The sequence below is a fragment of the Plecotus auritus genome (genome assembly GCF_963455305.1).
Source record: "Plecotus auritus genome assembly, chromosome: 7".
In the NCBI taxonomy this organism is placed as follows: Eukaryota; Metazoa; Chordata; class Mammalia; order Chiroptera; family Vespertilionidae; genus Plecotus; species Plecotus auritus.
The window spans coordinates 18,588,056-18,611,170 of NC_137774.1; the positions used below are offsets into that span (position 1 = coordinate 18,588,056).

Consider the following 23,115-nt stretch of genomic DNA (forward strand, 5'->3'; position numbering starts at 1 on the left):
CCGGGCCATCCTGGGGCCCTCCTCCCTTATGGCTTCCTTCAAACCCACCCCATCTCGTGGCTGACTGATGTCTGCGAGACTAGATGCCCCTGGAACTGTTTCTGGAAGCCTCTGTCCTACCTTCACCTGACTTTTTTTTAGCCTCTGGGTGTGGGTGGAGAGAGAAAAATAGCACTGTGATTCTCAGAACCCAGCAGGTCCTTTGCAGCCACCCCCACCGGGCTGACTCTTGCCTGGAGAGGCCCCAGCGGAAGGAGAAGGGGCAGGCAGGCCTGTCTGGCCCCGGGCCAACCCTCTCACCATAGGACAGCCCTGGCATGAAGCCCACCAAGATGGCAAAAACAACTGAAACTATGTGCCTGCAGGTGACCCCCAGGGAGAGGATGTGTGGTGCAGAGGTGGGGGTAGGGGTGGGGGCTGAAGGCTGGCCAGGTGAGGCCAGTGTCATCATCCAGTGCCCAGAGAACTTGTCAAAGTAAAAGGGCCGATTTCTTTGGCAGTGGGCAGCCTAGGGAGGCACCGTTGGGCTTGGTCGGGGCAGAATACTATGGGAATGCTGTTAGATCATTTTAGAGAAATTTAGAAAATTTACAAAAATGACACCTGATTCTTGTAGCCAATATAGATAAGGGGGAAAGCTCCCCATTCCCAGATGCCCACTGCCATGCTTAAACTGCTTCTTCGCTTCACTTGATTTTTATTATTTTGTTGGTACCTTGCTCGCTTCACTTGATTTTTATTAATTGTTTTGTTAGCTTTTCATGATGGGGCAGTGAAACCCTTTTACCGAACTCCGTGAGGACTCGAAACCAGCTTGGGAGGCAGGGAACGCGACATGGGCATGCACACGCTTTAAACATGTGACGGTTACTGGAAGCCTATAGGCGCATGACCATCAGAAAGGATGGCCGCTCTGCGCAGGGGATCTCTCTCTTGCATACGCTCTACCTAAAGTCTCCAATTTGAGTTTATTTGAAAAGAAGCAAAATATTCACAAAGCAAACTTCTGTGCACATTGCCTGCTGCGGTGGGGCACGGAATGGAGATGCAATTCAGCATCCCGCTGTTTTGAGTAGTGTCATTGCACACATTTTTCTTCAAGTCCTAAAGAACTCCACATGCAGAACATTCTAAATGGCTACCACTTCCCATTCAGCAGGTCACCACAGTTCTGTGACTCATCGCCCGATTATTGGACTTCTAGGTTGCTTCCTGGTTTTACATTGTTTTAAACAACGAAGGGATGAGTGTCTTGGTGCCTAAAATGTTGAAGGCCTTCTGGGTAATTTTTTAGAAATAGAGAGGCTGAGCATTTTTTAGACTCTGGGTACTTACTTACCTTTGTCTTGCTTCCGGAAACCCTGCTTGCCATGGTAACATTGTCCTGCTCTTGGATCAGCTGGTAGCTCATGTTCCTTTTCTATGTCAATGCCTTTCTTAGTGGGTCATTGTGGAGTGCATCCATTCATTCATGTATTAAACAAATATTTATGTGAGCACTGCGCTAGGTGCCAGTTCTGGCCTAGGTTTTAAGGACATGAAAATTACCAGAGCTTATCATCACGAGAAATTTCAGCTTTTGCCTTTTCCCCCAGGATTTGGAGTGGTTTGCCAGTAAAACACTCCATGTGATTTGTACAATAAAAATAGAAGGTCAGGACTGAAGACCATAAAAACGTAAATATATTTCCCACCAGAGTTAACAAGAAAGAATTTAAAGGAGAGAGAGAGAGAGTTAACAGAATTGCTGTTACTGATCCTTAAACTTGGCTTTGCACTTCCTGGCAGCCAAAAAAAAAAAAAAAAAAAAAAAGGTGAGAATCGTGATCCTCGGTGACAGGGCTCTCACACGTGGTGAAAAGGGAAGCAGATGCATTCCTCTGGGAACAAAATGCCGTTCTTAGCACTCAGTCTCAGAAGAAATTTCTTGGATGTGATTTCATTACATAGAAGAGAGACGGCAATGTGAGCGATGATGTCCTCAGCAATGCTGTGGGCGTTGCAAAAGAATAAATTTTCGCACGGCCTTTCTTTAGTGACCGAGTTAGGGGCATAACATTGAAATGCACCTTCATGGAGGTGACCGACAAACTGGCTAAAGCCAAGTCTCCAGGTAAGTAGCCAATGATGTGGTCCAACTTGGTCCACAAGAAATAGTTTAGAGTTCCTGGAGGAAAAAGAGCAACGAGATACCGATATGTTTTATCTATCGACTTGGCCACGATTAAGCTTTGTTTAAAGACTAAAACCCATCTTGGCAAGAGCTGGGGAAGCGTGGCACGGAGTGTGGGAGTATAAATGGATACCATCTCTCTAAAGGGCAATTTGGCACCGACTAACAAAAGTCTTTAAAATGTGCTCACACACAGCAAGGAGCGGGGGGAGGGGGTCCCCTAAGGAATAACCAAAAGTGCAGACGGAGACTCGTGGGCAGGAGTTGCTTCTGCTCAGGCTCCTTGGTGTGCAATAAACACAGAAATGTCCGGATTTGAGGTGGGTTTTGTCTTTTTTCTGCCCATGTTAGCATCTTAGGTTCTCTTTTACTTTAAAACTTTGCATTTTAAAATAACTCAAGACTCGCCCTAGCCAGTTTGTCTCAGAGGATAGAGCGTCGGCCTGCGGACTGAAAGGTCCCAGGTTTGATTCTGGCCAAGGACACATGTCTGGGTTGCGGGCTCGATCCCCAGTAGGGGGCGTGCAGGAGGCAGCCAATCAATGACCCTCTCTCATCACTGATGTTTCTATCTCCCTCTCCCTTCCTCTCTGAAATCAATAAAAATATATTTTTAAAATAACTTAAGACTTGAAAGAATTTGCAAAATAATAGAGAAGGCCCACCTCAGAGCGCATGCTCAAATCCAGTTTGGGTAAATGAGTTCCAGGTGTGCAGAGGGCCCCCCCCCAGTGGCAAACAGCCCTGACCTTTCACCCCAGGGGGCCACCCCTAATCATCACTGTCTTGAAAAGGGCTGGGGCCCTGACTGGTTTGGCTCAGTGGATAGAGCATCGGCCTGCAGACTCAAGGATCCCAGGTTCGATTCCGGTCAAGTGCATGTACCTTGGTTGCAGGCACATCCCCAGTAAGGGGTATGCAGGAGGCAGCTGATCGATGTTTCTCTCTCATCGATGTTTCTAACTCTCTCTCCCTCTCCCTTCCTCTCTGTAAAAAATCAATAAAATATATTGAAGGGAAAAGAAAAGAAGAGAAAAGAAAAGGGGTGGGAAAGACAGGCTGACCTCAGCTTCCTCCTGGAATGGACAGGCCGGCCAGGACATTTCCCAGTAGATGGCAGTGGTGGAGGGAACGGTGGGAGCTGAGTCTATGATCTTTACAAGTGCTGGCTGAGGGGTTGCCATTCTTAATCAAGGTTTCCAGAAGCTTGAGGCGTTCAGATAACTCGAGGCAGGTTTGTTTTGGGAGAGGCCAATTTGTTGTGCCCAGAGGGAGTTCCATATCCTGACACCCTGATACCAAGCTCTGAAGAATCTGCAGACCTTGGCTTGGTCTGAAAGGCCTGCCAGAGCCCAGGAAAGGCAACAGTGCTCGGATTTCTGGGACCAGCTCTTCCAAATAATGTTCATAATTTTTTAAAAAAAGAAAAACTTCATAGAAAACTATGAAGAACACAACATCGTAATCTCTCTTCCAGGGTTAGTGACTGTGAACACTTCGGTGTATTTCCTTGTAGTTCTTTTTATTTATTTTTTATTTTTTGATGTGAGAGAGAGAGAAACATCGGTTGATTGCCTTCCCGTATGTGCTCTGACCAGGAATGGAACCCACAACCATCTAGTATTTGGGACGATGCTCCAACACACTGAGCCACACCTGCTCTTGTTGATTTCTCACAGTCTGTCTATATATATAATTTCATTTTTTCACAAAGTGGGTCATAGTATATAAATATTTTGTGTCTCTAATAAATACATATGAGGCTATAATAAACACAAATACTATTTACATACTAGGAGCGTCTTTCTGTATCCTTAAATTGAAACCCTGGTTTTAATGGCTGTATAGTATTCCATTCTATGGGTATAACAGACTTATCCTAATTGATTCCCACGTAGTAGCTGTTTAGGGAGTTTCCTATTTGTGTGCGTCACAAATAAGGCTGTGATGAAGACTGATAATTAGATCCATAGAAGCGGGGTTGCTGGGTCAAAGGGTCCTAACAGTGTCAATCCTTTGGATGCCCAGGCCAGAATGCCCCTCTGAAGGTTGTCCCTGTCCTCAAGCTGCAGTCACTGCCTGGGGGAGGGGGTCTGGCCCAGCCCAGTCTGGGAGCCCAGGGGCCCCTCCAGCTGAGCCAGGGCTGGAGGACAGTGGTGGCCGGAGGGTGCACATCTGTCTTCTCAGAAGCACACAAAGCTGCTTCACACGCTGCTGCTTGGAAAACCACCCTCACTCCTGTCATCCCAGCTTTTTTCATTAACTTCAAAGCCAGGAAATGGCTCTTTAAGTCGCTATTTTCTGTCATCTCCATTGGGAGCCAGGTAATGGGGCGGTGGGGGGGGGGGGGGGGGGGGCGGGGACGTGGCTGGAGCCTGGCCCTGCCGGCTTTGTTCTGAAAGAGAAGCCGGGCTCCCATTTCCTGGCCTCCCTCTCTCCTCACCCCACCCCACCTGCCAGGACTCTTGGCCTTTGTTATAGGCGCTCCCCCACTCCACGCACTGGCCACTGATGTCCACACTGCAGTTGCCCCTCGGGAGGCAGCCAGTCACCTGACCGGATCTTAGGTGCACTGAGCTGCCCTCCCTTGGAGCCATGGACAAGTGTGCTGAGCTTACAGCCACTAAGTCCTGCTCTCCTGGAAGTTCCCTAAGGAAGCCCTGTGTCCCCTGGCCTATTCAACACCTCAGCTCCTGCGATCCGTACCCACGGCAGCATGCGTTCATTTATCAGATGAGATTGGGCTCTCCCTCAGTCCTGAATCGCCAGACAGAGTTTTTATAGGGTTCAGCAGAGAACAAGGACAATCTAGGACTTGTGGGGCCTCACTCACCTTTTGCAAAGATCCTCCCCCAGGCACTGGCTCCGCCCCTGCAGGGAGCTGTCCAGGTGCTGACCGGGTTGAGCGCCCTCTTCCTGACCCACCTTCAGACCTTTCTTGCCACAGTCCCTTTCTTCCAGGTCCCCGCTGTCTTCCCCCGCCCCGCTCCCCCCGCCCCGCCCCCGCATCCGGGGCCTTCATTTCAGGGTCATGTTCTTGAACACCCTGCAACTTCTCAGCGGCCAACATGGAGAGGAGCCTTGTTCTGTAGGTGGGCTCCCTGCCCTTGGAGCTGTTGTATAAGCAATAACCTAGTTGCCAAGGGGACAAATGTCCAGAGCAGAGGCTGAACAGCTGGTCTGAGGGGAGCAGGGAGGGCAGCTTGGACCAGGGCCAGTGGGAATCCGAACGGCCGCCCAGTTACCTCGCAGGGACACAGACAGCAACAGCGTGTGAAACCTCCAGGTTTCTCACTCTGAGGAGGAGGGGCACCTTCTAATTGAAGAAAAGAAATCAGTTGTTAACAGGCCGCACCTGGAGGCCTGACACGGCACATGGCGGGGAGGGGTGTCAGCTGGTGGCATGGAAAACAGCTCAGGCTGAACTGAGAGGTGATGGGAAAGGACAGATGTGCTGAGGTCTGAGTGATGGGACCAGTGAGGTAGAGCTGATGTCCCTGTCGACCCCTCCCCAACCGGCAAGGTCCAGTCCAGGAGAAAAGAGGGAATGTGCAGGACTGAAGCCACAGTGGAGGAAGAGCAGGTGAGCACACCCCAAAGCACAGACCCACCGTCTGCTCCCTGCCAACCAGCCAGACAGGAACATCACCTGGTGGCCCCGCCTCCCTTGGGGAAAGACAAGGCTCATTCTCTCCAGCTTCCTAAAGTCCAGTATTCCTTGAGGCCTGGATACATCGTGGCCAGTGACCCTGTCGCCCAGTCACCCAGAATGTGTGGTCCCCTGGTTCCCCACTAAGACCAGACCCTGTGAGCCTGGGTCCTGACCCCTGGCCTGAAGATTCTGGTGGCTGTGCCCACACGAGGCATGAGTGATGCCCATGCGGAGGGAGCCTGAACGTGCCACTCTCCAGTGAGTGCTATACCTTGGCCATTTCTAGGGCAAATGACTTCTTTCCGCCTCCATTTCCTCACCTAGAAATAGGAATGTCCTAGCTCATAGGGTTGCTCGCCTCATGTCTCCACGATCCCAGAGGATGGCAAAGACCTCAGGGGCTCCTAAAACTTCCACCTGCGAGTGACGTGTGTCCTTTCTGCTCATGTTGCATTGGCCAAAGCAGACCCTCCGGACAAGCCTGACTTCAAATAGGCCAGGAGGACGCTCCTCCCATAGGAAGCCCAGCACCAAAATACAGCTGCTTCTGGGGGTGCAGGTCACGTGGACCTTCCCCACCAACCCGTTCCCCCAGGGAAGCTCCCACCTCCGCCTCCAAGGGCCCGCCTGGACCTGTGCCCTCCAAGACATAACTGGGTATTTTCCTTCACTTGAACACAAGGCACATCTTGCGAAGCTGGATGTGCTCATGTGTGTGTGTTCCTAATTAAGACCTAATGCATGAAGCCATCCGATTTGCTCAGATTGGCCCGGGATTCAGAAAAAGCTGAGGTTTGATGAAACTTCTCAGCCAATGTGGAATGCATGAATTATTGAAAGGACAGAAAAAGACCCAGGGAGGAAGGGCTGTTCCATTATTCATCAGGCCCGGAGTCCCCAAGTCCCCGAGCGCAGCTGCCGGCTTTGACACCTACAGCATTTTCCCATTATGTCTCCAGCGAAGGTTTCAAACACACCATAGTGGCAGCCTCCAAGCAGGGCTCCTGCCCACACCATCCACAGCCTGGCTCGTTACCTGAACCATTCCAGGCCCAACTGTGGGCTAAGGGCGTTGGTGTTTAGTGCCCACCCGCCTCCCCTTTCTAGCACTTTCTGCTCACAGGCCTCGGAGCTGAGGTCCAAACTCTAAAAAAAAAAACCAGAAACGCTTTCACTCTGACCCCAATGTGTCTCTTCATTTTATCTCCATTCTCCACCCCCCACCTTACCCCGGACTATTTGCCTTTCCCCGAATATAATTTCATATTCTCATACCTTTGCCCGTGCTGGCCCCTCTGCCTGAAACACCCTCCCCAGCCCTTTCTCTACCTGGCAAAAGTCTATTCATCTCGAGGACCAGATCAGAGAACGGGAAACCAACGTTCGTGGAGCGCCCTTGGTTAGACATCAACTCAATGAAGTGTCACCGTGACCCAGTGAGGTGGGTGTTATAACCAGTGCCAGCTCCATACTTCGTGGGGTCCGGTGCAAACTGCAAATGCTGCACCTTGTTCAGAAATGATTTAAAATTTTAAGATGGCAAAAGCAGATCATGAAACCAAGCATGCCGCCTTTCTAAAAGCAGGGCTGTGTGCATAGGTCACGTGCCCATAAAGGCAGCCCTGGTTATAGAGGAAGAAACGGAAGCTCAGAGAGGTTAAGTAACTTATCCAAGGTCACACAGTGTGTCAGAAGCAGATTCAGGTTGAAAACCCTCGTCCATCAAATCCCAACTCCTTTTCTCTCAACCACCCACCTCATAAGGCCTCCCCGTTTGCCGCTGGGCAGAGTGCCTGGGGAGGAGGCTGTGAGCACCCCTAGAAACCATTTTCCTTTTAAAGGGTGCCTTCCACAGGTAATGGGTCCATTACTCCACTGCCCTGGAGAGCAGCATCACGCAGATCAGAGAGGGCCTGGGGAGCACGTGGGCATCTCACATCCCTCCATCAGCCCACGAGGGAGGATGCCCCAGCCGCCCCCTCCCTCATACCCAGCCTCAGGCAGTCTGCTCTCCCCCAAACTTACTCTGCGGTTGCTTGAGGACATGGCTGCCGACCTGGATCCCAGGGCGGCGTCTCTGGCCTTTGCTGGGAATATTAAATGCAGACCTTGAGATGATACATCTCCTGGCTGCTATGCCCATTTTTCATCTTTTCACATCACTGATTCAGCTTCACCAGTGTTGTGGGTTGTTTTTTGGATTTTTTGGGGGGTTTTTTTGGTTATGGGGTTTGCTTTTTTTCTGTTTTGGTTGTTTCATCTTAAATGCTTTCATTCAACAGTCATTCATTCAACAAATGTAACTGCACACCTACTACGTGGCAGGCCTTCTGCCTTTAAGGAGCCATTTGTTTAACACCATACGGACAGAAAGAACAGATCCTGGAGCCACAGAGACCGGAGCTGCAATCCTGACTCTGCCACTTTCCAGCTGTGTGTCCTGCAGCACAAGCTATTGCTCTGTGTCTCCATTTTCCCATCTGCAAAATGGGATTGTTGTGGGGGTCCAATGACTTAATCCAGGGAAAGCGCTTTGAACAGTGCCCAGTGCACAGTAAATGTTCAATAAATAGTAGGTGGCATTGTTGTGGCGGTTGTTATTATTAAGCAGCAGTAGCAGTAACAGCTGGAATTGGAAGGTAAGTTTGACCCAAGGCTGAGCAAACCCCACTCAGGCGCTTCCCCAGAGGTGTTCCGCTCCAGGGGAGGAGCCCAGCTTCCGCAGGGTCCAAAAGCCCGCGGTTGCTGGCGGCGCGGAGACGGGAGGCCCCGCCCCCGGCCCGCCCTCGCTCGCGGAGTTCGCAGCTGGCGCGCGCGGCGGCTGCAGCCACTGTCGCGGGTGCGGAGCTGTTCGGCGGGACTCGGCCGAACGGGCGCCGGGGGAACCTCGCGCGGTACTTACCGCCGAGACGAGGAACCGGCGTGGGCATTGCACCAGAATCGGGTCGCGGCCGCTCCAGCGAGGTAGGAGCCGGGGAGACCGGGAGGCTCTGCCGTCCACTGCGCCAGCCGCCCACCTCCCCCGCACCGCGCAGCCAGGGCGGGGGCCGGGTCGTCCCCGGCGCGGTGCCGGCAGGGGCTGCGCGGTGGGACGTGTGTGTGAGTGAAGTGCGCGGAGGTGGCGACGCTCCCTCTTTGCCGACGCCGCTGGCAGTTCTTGTTGCCACTCCAAAGCTGCGGGCAGACTCCCAGGGCGGACGGAACGGGGCTGTAGGAATTACCGGATCATGCGGAGGGCAAGCCCCCGTCACCTGTTGAGCTGGGCTGTCTACGCAGGTGGAATTCACAGCCTGCCTGCCCAGTGGCCTCACTCCCCCAGCGGGTCCGGCCGCCCCGCCGTCCCCGTGCCCCCGCGCTCCTCCCGCCTGGCTGCGGGGACAGGGAGGATGCCTGGGTCCGGCTGGGCAGGAGAAAGGGTCCCTGCCGGGGGCCACGGAGCAGAGAGGGACGCGCGGGGGAGCCGGGGTGGCGGCCATGGGGGATCCGCGGCCGATGATCTACTTTCTCCAGTCGCTCCAAAGCCTCATGTTAGTTACTGGATCCGACACTCCGCTCTCCTCCTAATTTGGCCCTTGATGAAGATGCAGTTTGGTAAAATTTTGTAAATGAAGTCAAATGATCACTTCCTGGGACCGATGACCAGATTGTCACTTTCTGGGGCGGAAAGAGAGTCCGGGAACCTGGCCGGGAGGGAGGAGGCCCATGTTCGGAGCCTGGCCACTCTCAAGGTGCTGCTCCCCGTTGGGTGTAGCCACGCTCTCCTCTGCCCCCTAGAGCCTGCTGGGCACTCTGTCCCCTTTGGTGGTTGGAGAAGCTGATGTTCAGAGAAGGAAAGGGATCCGCCCACTTTGCCCTGGATTATCAGTGGCCAGATGCGAGCAGGTCTCAGGACAAGATCCCCAAATGTGACAGATGTCACACTCCCTCCAGCTGCCATGTGCGCGCTCCTGCTCCACACCTTCCGGGGACCGGAGATGGGCCCACCCTCCAGACCCCGCCTCAGGCCCCCTCCCTCATGTCCCTAAACGCCAGGGCTGGATGAGCAAACATCCCAGACCGCCCTGGAGGTGGGCGAGGGGTGACTTTGGCCTGGATTCCTCTGACGTACCGGGTTCAGGACAGCTCAGGACCACAGGCACCTTGGTGGCAGGTTGGTGGCATCTGCTGACACCACAGCCAGCCTGCCGCCCCGAGTCTGCCAGTGACGCCCTCGCTGTGCCTCACTTTCCCACTGACTTGGCAGCTGGAGGTGGCTGGGGACATCCCGTTTCTGGGCCAGTTCCCTAGGATGCCCAGAAAGGGTGCAATCTGTGGCTGCGCCTGAGACATCCCCACCCCAAGCGTCTGCCTCTGTCTCACATGTGGAAGGTGGTAGGTGCCCCGAGGGGTGGGGCAGAGCCAGGCCGCCCTGCCCACACGTGTCCGGTTTGTGAGGACCCTGGCACCCTGGTGGGCTGCATCCACAGCCCCACCAGCTGGCAGCTGGCTTGTGAGAGCTGGGCCATTCTCAGGTTGAGTCTGGGCCTATGATCTGGAGCTGAGGCGCGGGAGGGGAGTGCGGAGGGGAGAATCGGCTGAATTGTCCACACCTGGCTGCCGGCAGGCCTTCTGTCGTGGTGGAACACGGGCTGCAACCCCGGCTGGTCACCAGCAGCGAGACTCAGTGTCCTCATCCATAGCATGGGGCTGGGGTGTTGTGTCCAGCAAGCACACGGATGTCGTGTCCAGCTCACTGGGGGTGTCCAGGGCCGGTGTCTCTGCTTCCTCCTGCCCCAGCCTGACGCCGACACTGCACTTGAGGGAGGTGGTCGTGCGGCTAGGACCCTCGGGCCATCCTGGGTGGAGGAGCCGTGTAAATGTCTGTGTCAGGGTAGCTCACAGGTTGGGCTTGGAGTCCCAGGGAAAGAGGGTGGGAGACTTGGAACCCAGTCTCTACCAAGCCCTGCCTTTGGGGAAGTTGGCATTTCTGCCTCAGGGTTTCAGCCTGGGCCTACCCCCCTAGACCCCCCGCCGCCCCCCCACTCATTCCCAGGTGGTCACGGGGCACCAGCCTGCGGTTTTATTTCATCCTGGGTCTGGGGTCAGCCTGTTTCCCTGGCAGCATCGAGGCCAGCTGCCTGTGACTGCAGGAGCCCCAGGACAAGCCCTGCTCACCGGGCATCATCCTGTTCCCCCAAACCTAGCCGTCTGCTGCCCAGTATTCCACCATTAGAGACTCGTTCCTTTGGCTCCTGGCCTTGTAAGTCGGTTGTGTCAGCTGCTCAACCGTAGCACTGGTGACTGGTTTAAAAGCTTTCAGGGGAGAGGGCAAGGGCAGAAGGGCAGGAAAGTGGTTTCCCAGCCTCAGAGTTTACAGAGAAGGGCCCAGCTGGGAGCCCAAGGAGGTCCCTGGGAGAAGGAAAAGCGTGTGTGTGTGTTGTGGGGGTGGGGAGGGGACTGGGGCAGGCAGCAGGCAGGGAAAGCTGTGAACCTTACGTGGGATTCCTGCTGGGAGTGTGGGCTGGGGGGCCTGCTGAGTGTGCAGGTGTTGATAGAAGCTTCCAGAGGCTTCCAATCCAGTGGCCAGGTGGGGCCTCAGCAGCCTATTTCTGGAGGCGATCTAGGCCCAGAGCAAAAGCATCCTTCCTTTCCACGCTGCCCTCCCGTCCGTAGACCGTGCCACGCGGAGTTGCAAGGAGCCCATAGGTGGTGTTCTCGGGCGAGGCAGCTGTCAGCGGCGATTTATTAGGTCAGCAAAAGGCTGGGCTGAGCTGTGCAGCGGGGTTCCAGCACCTGTGCCTTCCTGAGCATCCCACAGCCCTCGCACTACCCGTCCTCGAAAAGAGCAACAACGCCCAAATTCCCTCGGACCTGCAGCTCCCTGGGCTGTGAGGGGCCGCTGGGGTCACCCCAAAAGACTGTGTAGGGGGTTCCTCACTCCGGGGTTCCTGGGGATGAGAACTGACAGGCCCTGCCCAGGGGGCCCGCAGGCAGGCTTTACCTGGGAGGGGAGGGGCAGGCTGCATACGTAGCTCGGGCTGGAGCTGTGGGGGGACCTGAAAAAATGGACTCGTCCTGGCCCGTGATGGCCCAGCAATGAGCAGGGGGCGGCCCATCCTGGTGCTGCTGGGGCAGAGCTCAGACCCGTATGACCTCTGGCCATGAACTCCCAACTGCCGACCATTCTTAAAGATTATTCTCACCCATCTCCGTCCTTAAATAATAACAATGATAGCATGACAACAGCTCCTCATGCTTCCCTCTCAGCATGTATGAGCGCCTACTGTATACGTGCCAGCTACTGTTGTGAGTAAAGGGCACACGACTGTGGCACTGTTGGCATCTGGGGCCGGATTATTCTTTTAGGGAGGGGGCTGTCCTGTGCATTGTGGGGTGTCAGCAACACCCCTCCTCCCACTGCGACAACCGAAAATGTCTCCAGACAGGCCCAACGTCCCCTGGGGGTGAAGTCACCTGCTGCTGCGAACCATCGGGAATACAGCTGCGAACAAAACAGACAGAATGCATCGCTCTTCCCTGAGGAGTAAGCGTGCGCAGCAGGAGGTGGACGATACGTCTGCTAGAGAAGGGGCCTGTACAGGAGGCTGCGCCGCGAAAAGGCCGGGTGGGGGGGGCGCCATTTTCAAAGGGGCCTTTTCTGTAGGTGACATTTGAGCAGAGAACGGAAGAGGGAGGGAGACAAGGAGGGGAGGGAGGCGCGCACAGATCTGGGGGAAGGGCCTCCCAGCAGCAGGGGGAGGAAGTTAGGGAACCAGCAGGAGGTGGGTGTGGGTGTGGGTGTGGGTGTGGGTGTGTGGGGGGGGGCAGTCCAGCAGGCTTTGAAGAGCCCCATCAGGTGGCCATGGGGCCACAGTGAAAACCAGCTTTCTCCCTGAGGCCAGGGCCACTACCTCCAGGTGCAAACACCATCCCAGGCGTTCTCCACGCGTTCACGGCAGTCCTAAACGTGGGCGTTGTTTCCTTACGTCTGTTCCAGGCGCAGAGGGCCAGGCCTCTGGAGGGACGTGGACTGGAGCAGCCACACTCTCCTGCCGTCGCCCGAATTGTGGGCTTGCAGCCACACGGAAGCGCGTTAGGTCCCAGTTCAGTCGCTCAGTGGCAGTGTGTGACCTGGACTAGTCACGGAGCCTCACTGGGCGTTGGTTTTCACAGGGTCTTTACAGGAGTGGTGCATTGTCTGCCCATGCCATCCGTGCCGCCCGTGCCATCCGTGCCGCCTGTACCATCCGTGCCGCCCGTGCCATCCGTGCCGCCTGTGCCATCCGTGCCGCCTGTGTATCTCATGCCGCCTGTGTATCTCATGCCGCCCGTGCCATCCATTCCATCCATGCCACCCGTGCCATCCATTCCATCCGTGCCGCCCGTGCCATCCGTGCCGCCCATGCCATCCGTGCCGCCCGTGCCATCCGTGCCATCCATGCCGCCTGTGTATCTCTCATGCCACCTGTGCCATCCATGCCGCCCATGCCATCCATTCCATCCATGCCGCCCATGCCATCCATGCCGCCCGTGCCATCCATTCCATCCGTGCCGCCCGTGCCATACGTGCCACCCATGCCATCCATGCCACCTGTGTATCTCTCATGCCACCTGTGCCATCCATGCCGCCTGTGCCATCCGTGCCGCCCGTGCCATCCATGCCACCTGTGTATCTCTCGTGCCACCTATGCCATCCGTGCTGCCCGTGCCATCCATGCCACCTGTGTATCTCTCGTGCCACTTATGCCATCCGTGCCATCCATGCCGCCCATACCGCCTGTGCCATCCATGCCGCCTGTGCCATCCATGCTGCCTGTGCCATCCATGCCGCCTGTGTATCTCTCATGCCGCCCGTGCCATCCGTGCTGCCCATGCCGCCCGTGCCATCCCTCCTTCCCTCTCCAAACACTCGTGCCAGCAGGCGGCTAGAGGGCGGCAGCACCCTCGTTTCCCCCAGCCACAGGCTCTGTCCTGGATTTGTGCATCTATTCGCTGAGCGGCAGCAGTGCCATCTGGTGAGCTCAAGGCCAGTCTCTCGGGAGGTCACGGGAAGTTCAACGCTCCCTTTCCTCTCCGGGTCCCAGAGCCGAGGAGGAAGAACCGCTCTTCTCCAGCCGCTGCCTCCCTGCCCGTCCGTCCAAGGAGGCTGGCCCGCCTCTCCTGGGAGCTGAGCGGGCGGAGCTACAGATCACTGTGTGCTTGAGCAGGACGGGGCAGCCAGCACAGAACCAAGACTCTGTGACCCCTGCGCCCCTGAGACGAAGGGGGTGTCAATGTGCCCAGTGCCAGGGTCTCACTTTCCAAGCAATACACGTCAGCAGTAGGTTCTCAACTGGAAATGTGGGTTTAAAAGTTACCCCAGAGAGTTGAGGCCTGCAGACACCTCCTCGGTCATGGCCAGTCAAACCCCTTTATTCCTCCGGGTGCGGGGAGGCTGCCCTGGGGATGGACTGCAGTGATGGGAGCGCCCAGGAAGGAAGTCCCCGGGACTGTCGGCACACGGGTGTGTAGTGTGTGCTGGAGAGTGTATGAGGCCCCTCGGGAGGCGCCGTTGGTGTGTCTTTGTACGTTTGCCATCTGATGGGATGCCCAAGGCCCTCTGACTGTACCAGGCAGGGCCCACCCAAGAGAACACGCCCAAGTCCCCACTGCCAGAATCTTTGATTCACCTGAAGACGATGCCCAGCGGGTGGATGGCTCCTTCTGCATCCTGCGCACAGATCTTCTTGGGGGGCTGCCACAGGAGCTCCCTGGCCTGCGGTGGGCGCCAGGAGACCCCTGGGCAAGGCCCACTCCTCTCTGGGGCACTCTTTCCCATCTGCTAAGTCAGGGGTGGGGAACGTCCGGCCCGCAGGCCATGGGAGGCCCGCAAAATCATGTGGTCTGGCCCTGCCAAGGCATTAGGGGTAAGTTCATTAAATGTTTGACCAGGTATAGCAGGCTAATTTTTAAGTTCATCGTTTTCTATGGCCCATGAATGGTGTTATCAATATTCAAATGGCCCTTGGCAGACAAAGGATGGGATGGGAGAGAGGATTCATTTTCTCCACACGTGTTGTGGGCACCTACTGTGTGCCAGGCTCAGAGAAGCTTCAGGGACTAAAACGGCCCCTCCAGCCACAGCCTCCGAAGCCCTCCCAGCTCTAGAGTTTGATGGGCAGGGCCGTGGCTCTGGGAGTAAATCTGGACCCAAGTCTCCCAGAGAAATCAAAGGCTGTCTCATTGCACAACAAGCAAAGGCCAGAAGAGGGCGCCCCTTCCCTGGAGTGCTTCAGGGGAGCCTCAAATCCTTCTCCCCAACCTCCCTCCCCCACCCACCTTCTTCGGCCCTCACCGCCACTGCCAGAGGGGTTATGCTGGTGGTCTAGAGGGGACGCTGGCGGTCCACAGAGGACGCTGGGGGTCCACAGAGGATGCTGGCGGTCCACAGGAGACGCTGGCGGTCCACAGGAGACGCTGGCGGTCCACAGGGGATGCTGGCGGTCCACAGAGGACATTGGCGGTCCACAGAGGACATTGGCGGTCCACAGGAGATGCTGGCGGTCCACAGAGGACGCTGGCGGTCTACAGAGGACGCTGGCGGTCCACAGAGGACGCTGGCGGTCCATAGAGGACGCTGGCGGTCCATAGAGGACGCTGGCGGTCTACAGGGGACGCTGGCGGTCCACAGAGGACGCTGGCGGTCCACAGAGGACGCTGGCGGTCTACAGAGGATGCTGGTGGTCCATAGAGGACGCTGGTGGTCTACAGGGGACGCTGGCGGTCCACAGGGGACGCTGGCAATCCACAGGGAACGCTGGTGGTCCATAGAGGACGCTGGCGGTCCACAGAGGACGCTGGTCTACAGAGGATGCTGACGGTCCACAGAGGACGCTGGTGGTCCACAGGGAACGCTGGCGGTCCACAGAGGATGCTGGCGGTCCACAGAGGACACTGGAGGTTTACAGAGGACGCTGGCGGTCTACAGAGGACGCTGGTCTACAGAGGACGCTGGCGATCCACAGGGGACGCTGGTGGTCCACAGAGGACGCTGGCAGTCTGCAGAGGACATCTGTGAAGGATAAAAATGATTCCAGGGCTGGGGGAGTGTTCTGCCACCAGAGCGAGGCCAGGCAGCAAGATGGCCGTGGGCCGGCCTTGAGGACTTCTGTCACCACCTACTGCCAGGGACCCTGACCAAGTCACTTGTTCTCTCTCTCTCTCTCTCTCTCTCTCTCTCTCTCTCTCTCTCTCTCTCTCTCAGCTTTCCTGTTGGTAACCTGGAAACGATAATAGCATTGTTCGGAGGGGATTATAGTGAGTGGGGTTTGGGTGGTGATTTTTGGTTGCAAATAAAAGAAACTTTACAAGTGAGAAGCCTGAGGCTCAGGGAGGCTGAGCAACCAACCACAGTCTCCCAGTGAATACGTGGCAGAGGTGAGATTCGAACCCAGGGCTCTCAGGGGCCACAGCCTGGGAGCTCCTGCTGCTCCGCGCAGCTCAAGCAGAAGAGGGCGTTGATCAGAGAGGCCCAGGCATGTCCTGGAGCTCAAGGATGGGCCTCGAAGTCCGAGTGCATGAGAACCTGGGATCAGGACGAGGGGAAGTAGGACCCGTCTCTCAGCTTCTCCAGCCACAGGGCCCGTGGGGGCGTCCTCGGCAGACCACAAGCCACAGGAACGAGCAGTTGGTTTGATCTGAAGAAGAGCATGGGCCCTCCCCAGGGCGGCGAGTGTGGTTGAACCCGCTTAGGTCAGGCGTCCACCTCTGGTCCAATCAGCTGTGTGTGACTGTAGGGACCACTCCCGGGGCTGAGAGTGCAGAGCTTGGAGAAAGGGCAGGGGCCATGGGCGGGCTGGCAGGCCACAGGGTGAGTGGGACAGAGAACCCAACAGTGAGTAACTTTCTAAAGTACTGTCTTGAGTCCCACATGTCAGGCAAATGGAAAGAGCATGATGTTAGGCCATTTCCAGAAGATGGTGGCTAATGACAGCTTCATCCCTTCTGTGCTTCTGGTTTATACCTGGCACTTCTGCACTAGGGTGGCAGGTGTTACCCCATTTTACAGATGAGGAAACTGAGGCTCGGAGGCCTAAAGTAGTATGTGATTGATAGGTGGCAGACCAGGCCTCTCTGATGCTCAAGGGCACCAGCTTTCGCCACGCCGCCCCAAGGCTGGCCCCCGCGGAAGTCAGGCATCAAGCAGGGAGAGAAAAGGCTCGGAGGGGACTTAAGTTCTAATGAGCCTTTTTGCTTATTGTTTTTATTGTCTTGGTATTGAAGCAGTTCCTGGCTACGGCAGGACGTTTGGGAAATGAACTGGCAGGAAAAAGAAGTGGCCAGGAGCGCCCTGTGTGACCTCAGGGAAACTTCTGCTCGCTTGGTGGGGTTGTCTGGCGGGGGTTCCTCCGCTCCCCAGAGTTCGAGGCCAGGCTGCCTGGGTCACAGTCCAGCAGGAGGTGGCCCTGCTCCAGGCATCTGGACTTCCATGAGCCCTTCATGGAGGACGACATCCTGACAGACGCACACACATGCCCGAGGGCAGAAACCATAGACCTTAAACATCTGCCCCGATGTGCTGTGTGGAAGGGCGTGGTCCGCAGAGGCAAGTTCTCCAACGTGAGGAGCCGAGGGGAGGGAAGCTGGCGTTCACTGAGCAGTTACTTTGTGTCCAAGCACTTCCCACCCAGGCTTCTCCACCCCCACCCCCACCCGCTGCCTTCCCACTCTCCCATAATTGCTTACATGCATACATTGTTGGTATGCACTCCTTAAATTGTGGTGAATCATATTCTTTGCTATAAATAAATGCAATCTGTTGGGGTTTTTACTGTGGTAAAAATACAACGTAAAATCTATTTTAACCATCATACATACAGTATACAATTCAGCGGCATTTGGTACATTCAAATGTTGTGCAAGCATCACCACTCCAGTTCCTGGACGTTTTCCTCACCCCGTGGGGAAAGCAGTCACTCCCCATTCCTTCCTCGCCGCGTCCCTGGCAACCACGCACCTGCTTCCTGTCTCGATGCAGTTACCTGTGCTGGGCGTTTCGTATGAATGGACTCACAACCCGTGGGCTTTTTCACTTAGCATTGTATTTCCTGGGTTCATCCACGTTGTAGCCGGTGTGGGTACTTCATTCCTTTTTGACGGCTGAATAATATTCCATTGTGTGGATATGCCAAACGTGTTCACCCGTTCTTCAGGCAATGGGCCCTGGAGTTATTTCCACCTTCGGGCTGTTACAGATAATGCTGCTGTGAACATGCAGCACAAGTATTTGTTTTAACCCTTGTTGCCAGGTTTTTCAGGTTCATCCCTAGGAGCCAAATCGCTGGCTCATATAGTATTTATAGGGGTAACTTATTAAGGCACCACCAAACTGTCCTCCACAGCACCCTTTTACATTCCCAGCACCGATTTCCCCACATTCTCACCAAGACTCACGTTTCCTGAAAGCCTTCTGACCATGGTCACCTGTGCTTTATGGGCATATGGAGGCCCAGAGCAGTTACGCATCGTGTCCAGGACCACACAGCTGGTTGTAGCAGAGCCAGAGCCTGAGCGAGGGGCTCTGCCCTCTAGGCTGCCGACCTCCTCGTCCAGGCTCCGGGGTCCGAGGCTTGGGGCTCACAGGACCCCACTCTGTTCTGGCTCCTGACTGCCCCTGGCACTCCACCACCCATCACGGCCTCTCCTCCAAACAGAGGCCCCACCTCATAGGGTGCGGGGGGCACCCTCCTGGTGCTCCTGGGCAGTGAGTGTCGGCCGGCCAGGAACACTGCCTTTCCCACGGGGTGACACATCCACACACCCAGCCCTTGCCCTGGGAGGCAGGTGACTTCCTGTGTGCATCTCACTTGGTCCCAGAATAGCCGGCTGCTCCCTGCTGGGTGACCTCCACTTCACCTCTCATCCCAGAGGCCTGAGATGCCTCCGCCAGCCTCGCCTTCTCTGCAGAAGGAGCACGCCAGGTGCTCCGGGGCTGGCAGGCGCATAGCACCACGGCCAGCCCCACCCTTCCAGCGCACAAGGCATCGGCTGCCCCGAGTTTGCGGAGGGAAGGGCGCCAGCTGGGGGCTCAGCCCCTGTGCACTCGGTTTTCTGAGGGCAGGGCCTGGGCTTGGCCTCCACCCGAGTCCCAGCACCGAGGGCCGTGGCAGGCACATGGTGGCCCCACGTGGCCCTCTGCACCCTCACGCTGCCCCTCTCTGAAATCTTCCCGCAGGACATTGCTCCAGATTTCCAGGCACCCCTGTACCCCCTGTACCCCCTCCCACAGCACACTTTCAGAAACCTGAGGGGGACAGCTGCCGTGTGCCAGGAGCTGTGTCGAGCCCTGTGTAGCTCACTCACCAGAGAGTGGCTTGAACAGCGGCTGGTGACAGCACAGGAGTGGGCTGGGACCTGGGCAAGAATCACCTCGTGCGTGCCTCACCGTGTCCCCGAGACAGGTGCTGTGAGGTCCCCAGTGAGGACAAGGCCCTGTAAATTCAGACTGAAGTGTCACTGGCTGATGATGCTGTTGGCATCACTGGGGTTTCAGCTCAGCTTTGAAGGTATTTAAGCCCGAGACAAGTAGGAATCTCTTTGTGTGCAGAAGACATGAGGTTGGGGCTGTGGTTGGGGCCCTGGTTTCCCCTTTGACCTTCTCCCACATCCCTCCCGCCCCCCAAGTTGGTAACCTTTGCTCCGACCCTGCTGGCCCGGCCCCAGCGCTGTGTGCAGAGAGGAGCCTGGGCATCCACATCAGCTAAACGGGTGGCCCCCGTGCGCATTGATTGAGAGCCTGTTGTCAACCCAAGTGCCAGCAGCCATGAAAGGGCACCGCTGGGTTCACCCAGCTTCGAGATCAATTAGAATAAAACGTTCCGCCGCATTTGTTCCCGTCCGCCCCTCCCCTGCAGAAGGAAACAATGCGGGGCTCAGTACAGAGGCATTGTCCTCCGTTATTGATTTCCTGCGCTCACTCTGCCTTCCCTCCAGGCGGAGGGCCTGTCTCCCTCCTGATGAATGTGTTGTTGTGGGAAGAATGAGGAACACTCATCACCTGATGGGCCTGTGGACACACCGTGAGGGCGGGGTGGGGAGGGGGTAGAGGCAGCCAAGGAGGGAGGCGGGCAGGCTGCCCCGCACTCGGGAGGCAGAGAGAAAGCAGCAGTCCTCCCGCCTCCTACCCTGGGGAGGGGCAGATCCAGCACGGAGCAGCCCAGGGTGCCCCTGATCCCAAGACCTGGGGATTACACTTGCTGGCTGAGTGGCCCCCTGGAGTCTGTTCCCGGGGGCCCACCTGGGAAAGCCCTGCCTCTCTGTAGGGATAATGGGGTGAAACAGGCTGAGGACTCAGCCTCAGAAGACAAGTCCGGGTCCCATCCCAGCTCCCTGGGCAGGACGCCTCTCAGCCTCGGTTTCCTCACTTGCAGAATGGGTCGTACCACCCATAGGGTCATGCCACTCCTGGGCTGGATGAAAGGACCCAAGGTAAAGCATTGTGAATGCCAAGGGTCAAGGTCAATGCAGTCAGTCAGCAAGCACTTCTGATGACTCACCCCATTGTTTTCTAGGCCCTGGATGTGTAGCCTTCATGGGGTCAATGGTCAGAAGGTGCCGTTTAGGTCACTGTGAAAGTCTAGAACCAAACGATTAAGAAAGAGGATGAGGTAGAAGAATAAAACCCCTTCGTCCCCCAGGAGGCGGGTCTCAGGACAGCTCCCAGCCAGTCTGGCCAGGAGCTGAGTTCAGTGAATGGGAAACAAGCCAGTTGGGGTGAGAAAGCAAGTCAACAGCCCGCCTCCAGCCCCATGAGTCGTTGCAGCTCCTGAGAGCAGACTGCAAGGGGACTGGACGCTGCTGGCTTCACTCACTCCTGTGTTCCCCCCTTGGCAGCCCCACGCCTGCCCTCTCTGCCTCAGACTGAGATTGACAGGGGGAGGGGCCCTGAGGACACCCGCCCCCCAACAGCCTGCGGAGCTCCATGTGACTTACACCTTTGCAGACAGAGGGCCATCGTCCATTAAGCTACGGAGCGAGCGCTCCACTTAGCCGTGCATTCTGGACACAATTAAATAATGAAAATAAAAACAGAGCATGGCCAAAGCCTGGGCAGGCTGGCGTCTGCCCAGGACGGAGCAGGGAGGGCCATCCCAGGAGAGCAGAAGGAATTCACTGGCAGCCTCCCTCTCCCTGAAGCTGCTCTGGTTCCAAACAGTTTGATGTAGATATAGATATATATCACTTTTGTTAATTTTTAAATTAGAGTTCATAAATGTGCATACACATGCACGCGCACACGCATATGTGCACACACCCCCATTGGAGACATAGTTTGTGCTGGTTATGGCACATCAGGAAATTCAGAAGCATAGAAAGAGGCGGTCTTTCCTCCCCACCCCCTCCAGAATGCTGGGGGAGGGGGGTTAGAGATTCCTGGTACCACCTCTAGGAAAGGGCGGGGGGGGGGGGGCGTGAAAAGTAGGGACTGCATTAGATACGTCCAGTTTCAGCAACAGAGTGAACTCAGCTAATGCACACCCATTCAACCACCCGCACGTACGGGGGTTTTAAAATCCACAGCTGACTCTTAAGAAAGACTGAAGCAAGTCTTTCCTCAAACCCAGAGCCTTGAGCAGGTGAACTGCCACCAAGGAGGACCAGGAGGTACTGGACCCAGATATGGCCATAGTAGCTCAAGCCTGAAATGGTAATGCCCGCCCGGGGACGGGAGGATGTGGCCTGGGGCCCTGGCAGGGCCAGAAGTTGCCGCTGAGACGCCTCTTTGAACAGGAGGCTAGAAACGCACCGAAGAGTGGGATTGCTGGGTCTGCGTGGCCAGGGCATGTTTAACTTCACAAGAAGCGGCACACTGCCTTTTTTATTTTTATTTTTTAACATATTTTATTGATTTTTTTACAGAGAGGAAGGGAGAGGGATAGAGAGTTAGAAACATCGATCAGCCGCCTCCTGCACGCCCCCCACTGGGGATGTGCCCGCAACCAAGGTACATGCCCTTGACCGGAATCGAACCCGGGACTCTTCCATCCGCAGGCCGACGCTCTATCCACTGAGCCACACCGGTTTCTCTGCACACTGCCTTTTAAAGCAGTTGTGTCATTTTGCGTTGCCTCCAGCAATGCAGGAGCGCTCCAGTTGCTCCAAATCTTTGTCAACACTTACTATAGTCAGTCTCTTTCCTTTCAGCCATTCTAGTATGTGTGTAACGGTATCTCATGGTGGTTCTGATATAACCTTGATGATGAAACGAACCAGGATAGTGGAAAAAATTATAGGTCAATCTCACCCATGAATAGAAACACAAGTGTCATAAATAGAGTGTTAAACTGACATTTGTATTTATATTCATGAGTGAGATTGACCTATAATTTATTTATAATACTACATATCACAACAAAAGCAACATTCATCCCAGTAATGCAAGAGTGGTTTAACATGAGGAAATCTGCCTTGTTCAGCGGGGAGGCAGCTATCCAGGCTGGTTTTAAAACGAGCCGCAGTCCAGCTGGTGTGGCTCAGTGGTTGCGCGGCAACCTGCAGCTGGTCACGGTCTGATTCCCGGTCGGGGCTCATACCCGGGTTGCGGGCTCCATCCCAGTAAGATAAGTGCAGGAGGCAACTTATCAATGATTCTCTCTCATCATTGATGTTTCTATCTCTCTCTCCCTCTCCCTTCCTCTCGGAAATCAATAAAAATATTTTACAAATAAATAAAACGAGATGCACTCAAGTTTTCTCCCCCCTCGTTCCCACTCCACCAGCATTATCTTGTTACCCTGAGTGTTTGAGTGTTTTCCACACGGGGGTCAGCCTCCTTGGTGGATCAAGGAATGAAGACGAACGTTGGTGGAGAACTCACCACCTACTTCATGTCACGGAAGCTGCCCTGTAAAGAACCAATCATTGATGAGAACCAATCATGGTGAGACTCTGAGAGGCTGAGCCAGCTGCCCGAGGGCCCCCCTGGGCAGAGGCAAGACGAAAGCCGGACACCCAGGCCCCTGGTGACCAGCCCCGACGGGAGGGGCCTGAGCAGCGAGCAGCCGTGGCTGTGACAGCGGGCTGAGGTTCACGCTCGTCCTGCCTCTCTTCTTTTCCAGAGCAGTGTCCTTCCGTGCCCAGCGGCTCTGGGGCCTGCGAGGCGCTGTCACCGGCTGAGAAGCAGAGAGTGCAGCATTGTCACCACCCTCTCCTGGGGGGCTGGTGAACAGGGAAACCCTCCTCCTTCGCCCTCGGTTCCCTGCCCAGGTCTTTAGTCCTGACGTCCAGTCGGGAGGCAGTAGAGCCTCTTTGCAAACATCGTAAGCATCTTGAC

At 55.8% G+C, this 23,115-nt stretch overlaps 1 protein-coding gene across 1 annotated transcript in view; it reads left to right on the top strand.

The window, feature by feature from the left end:
* The first annotated feature begins 8,615 nt into the window (after positions 1-8,615).
* CACNG5 (calcium voltage-gated channel auxiliary subunit gamma 5) overlaps positions 8,616-23,115 on the top strand; it is a 28,754-nt gene continuing 14,254 nt past the window's right edge. The window contains exon 1 of the mRNA XM_080682024.1: positions 8,616-8,789. The gene's annotated coding sequence lies outside the window, so the exon portion shown is untranslated. The remainder of the gene's footprint in view (positions 8,790-23,115) is intronic.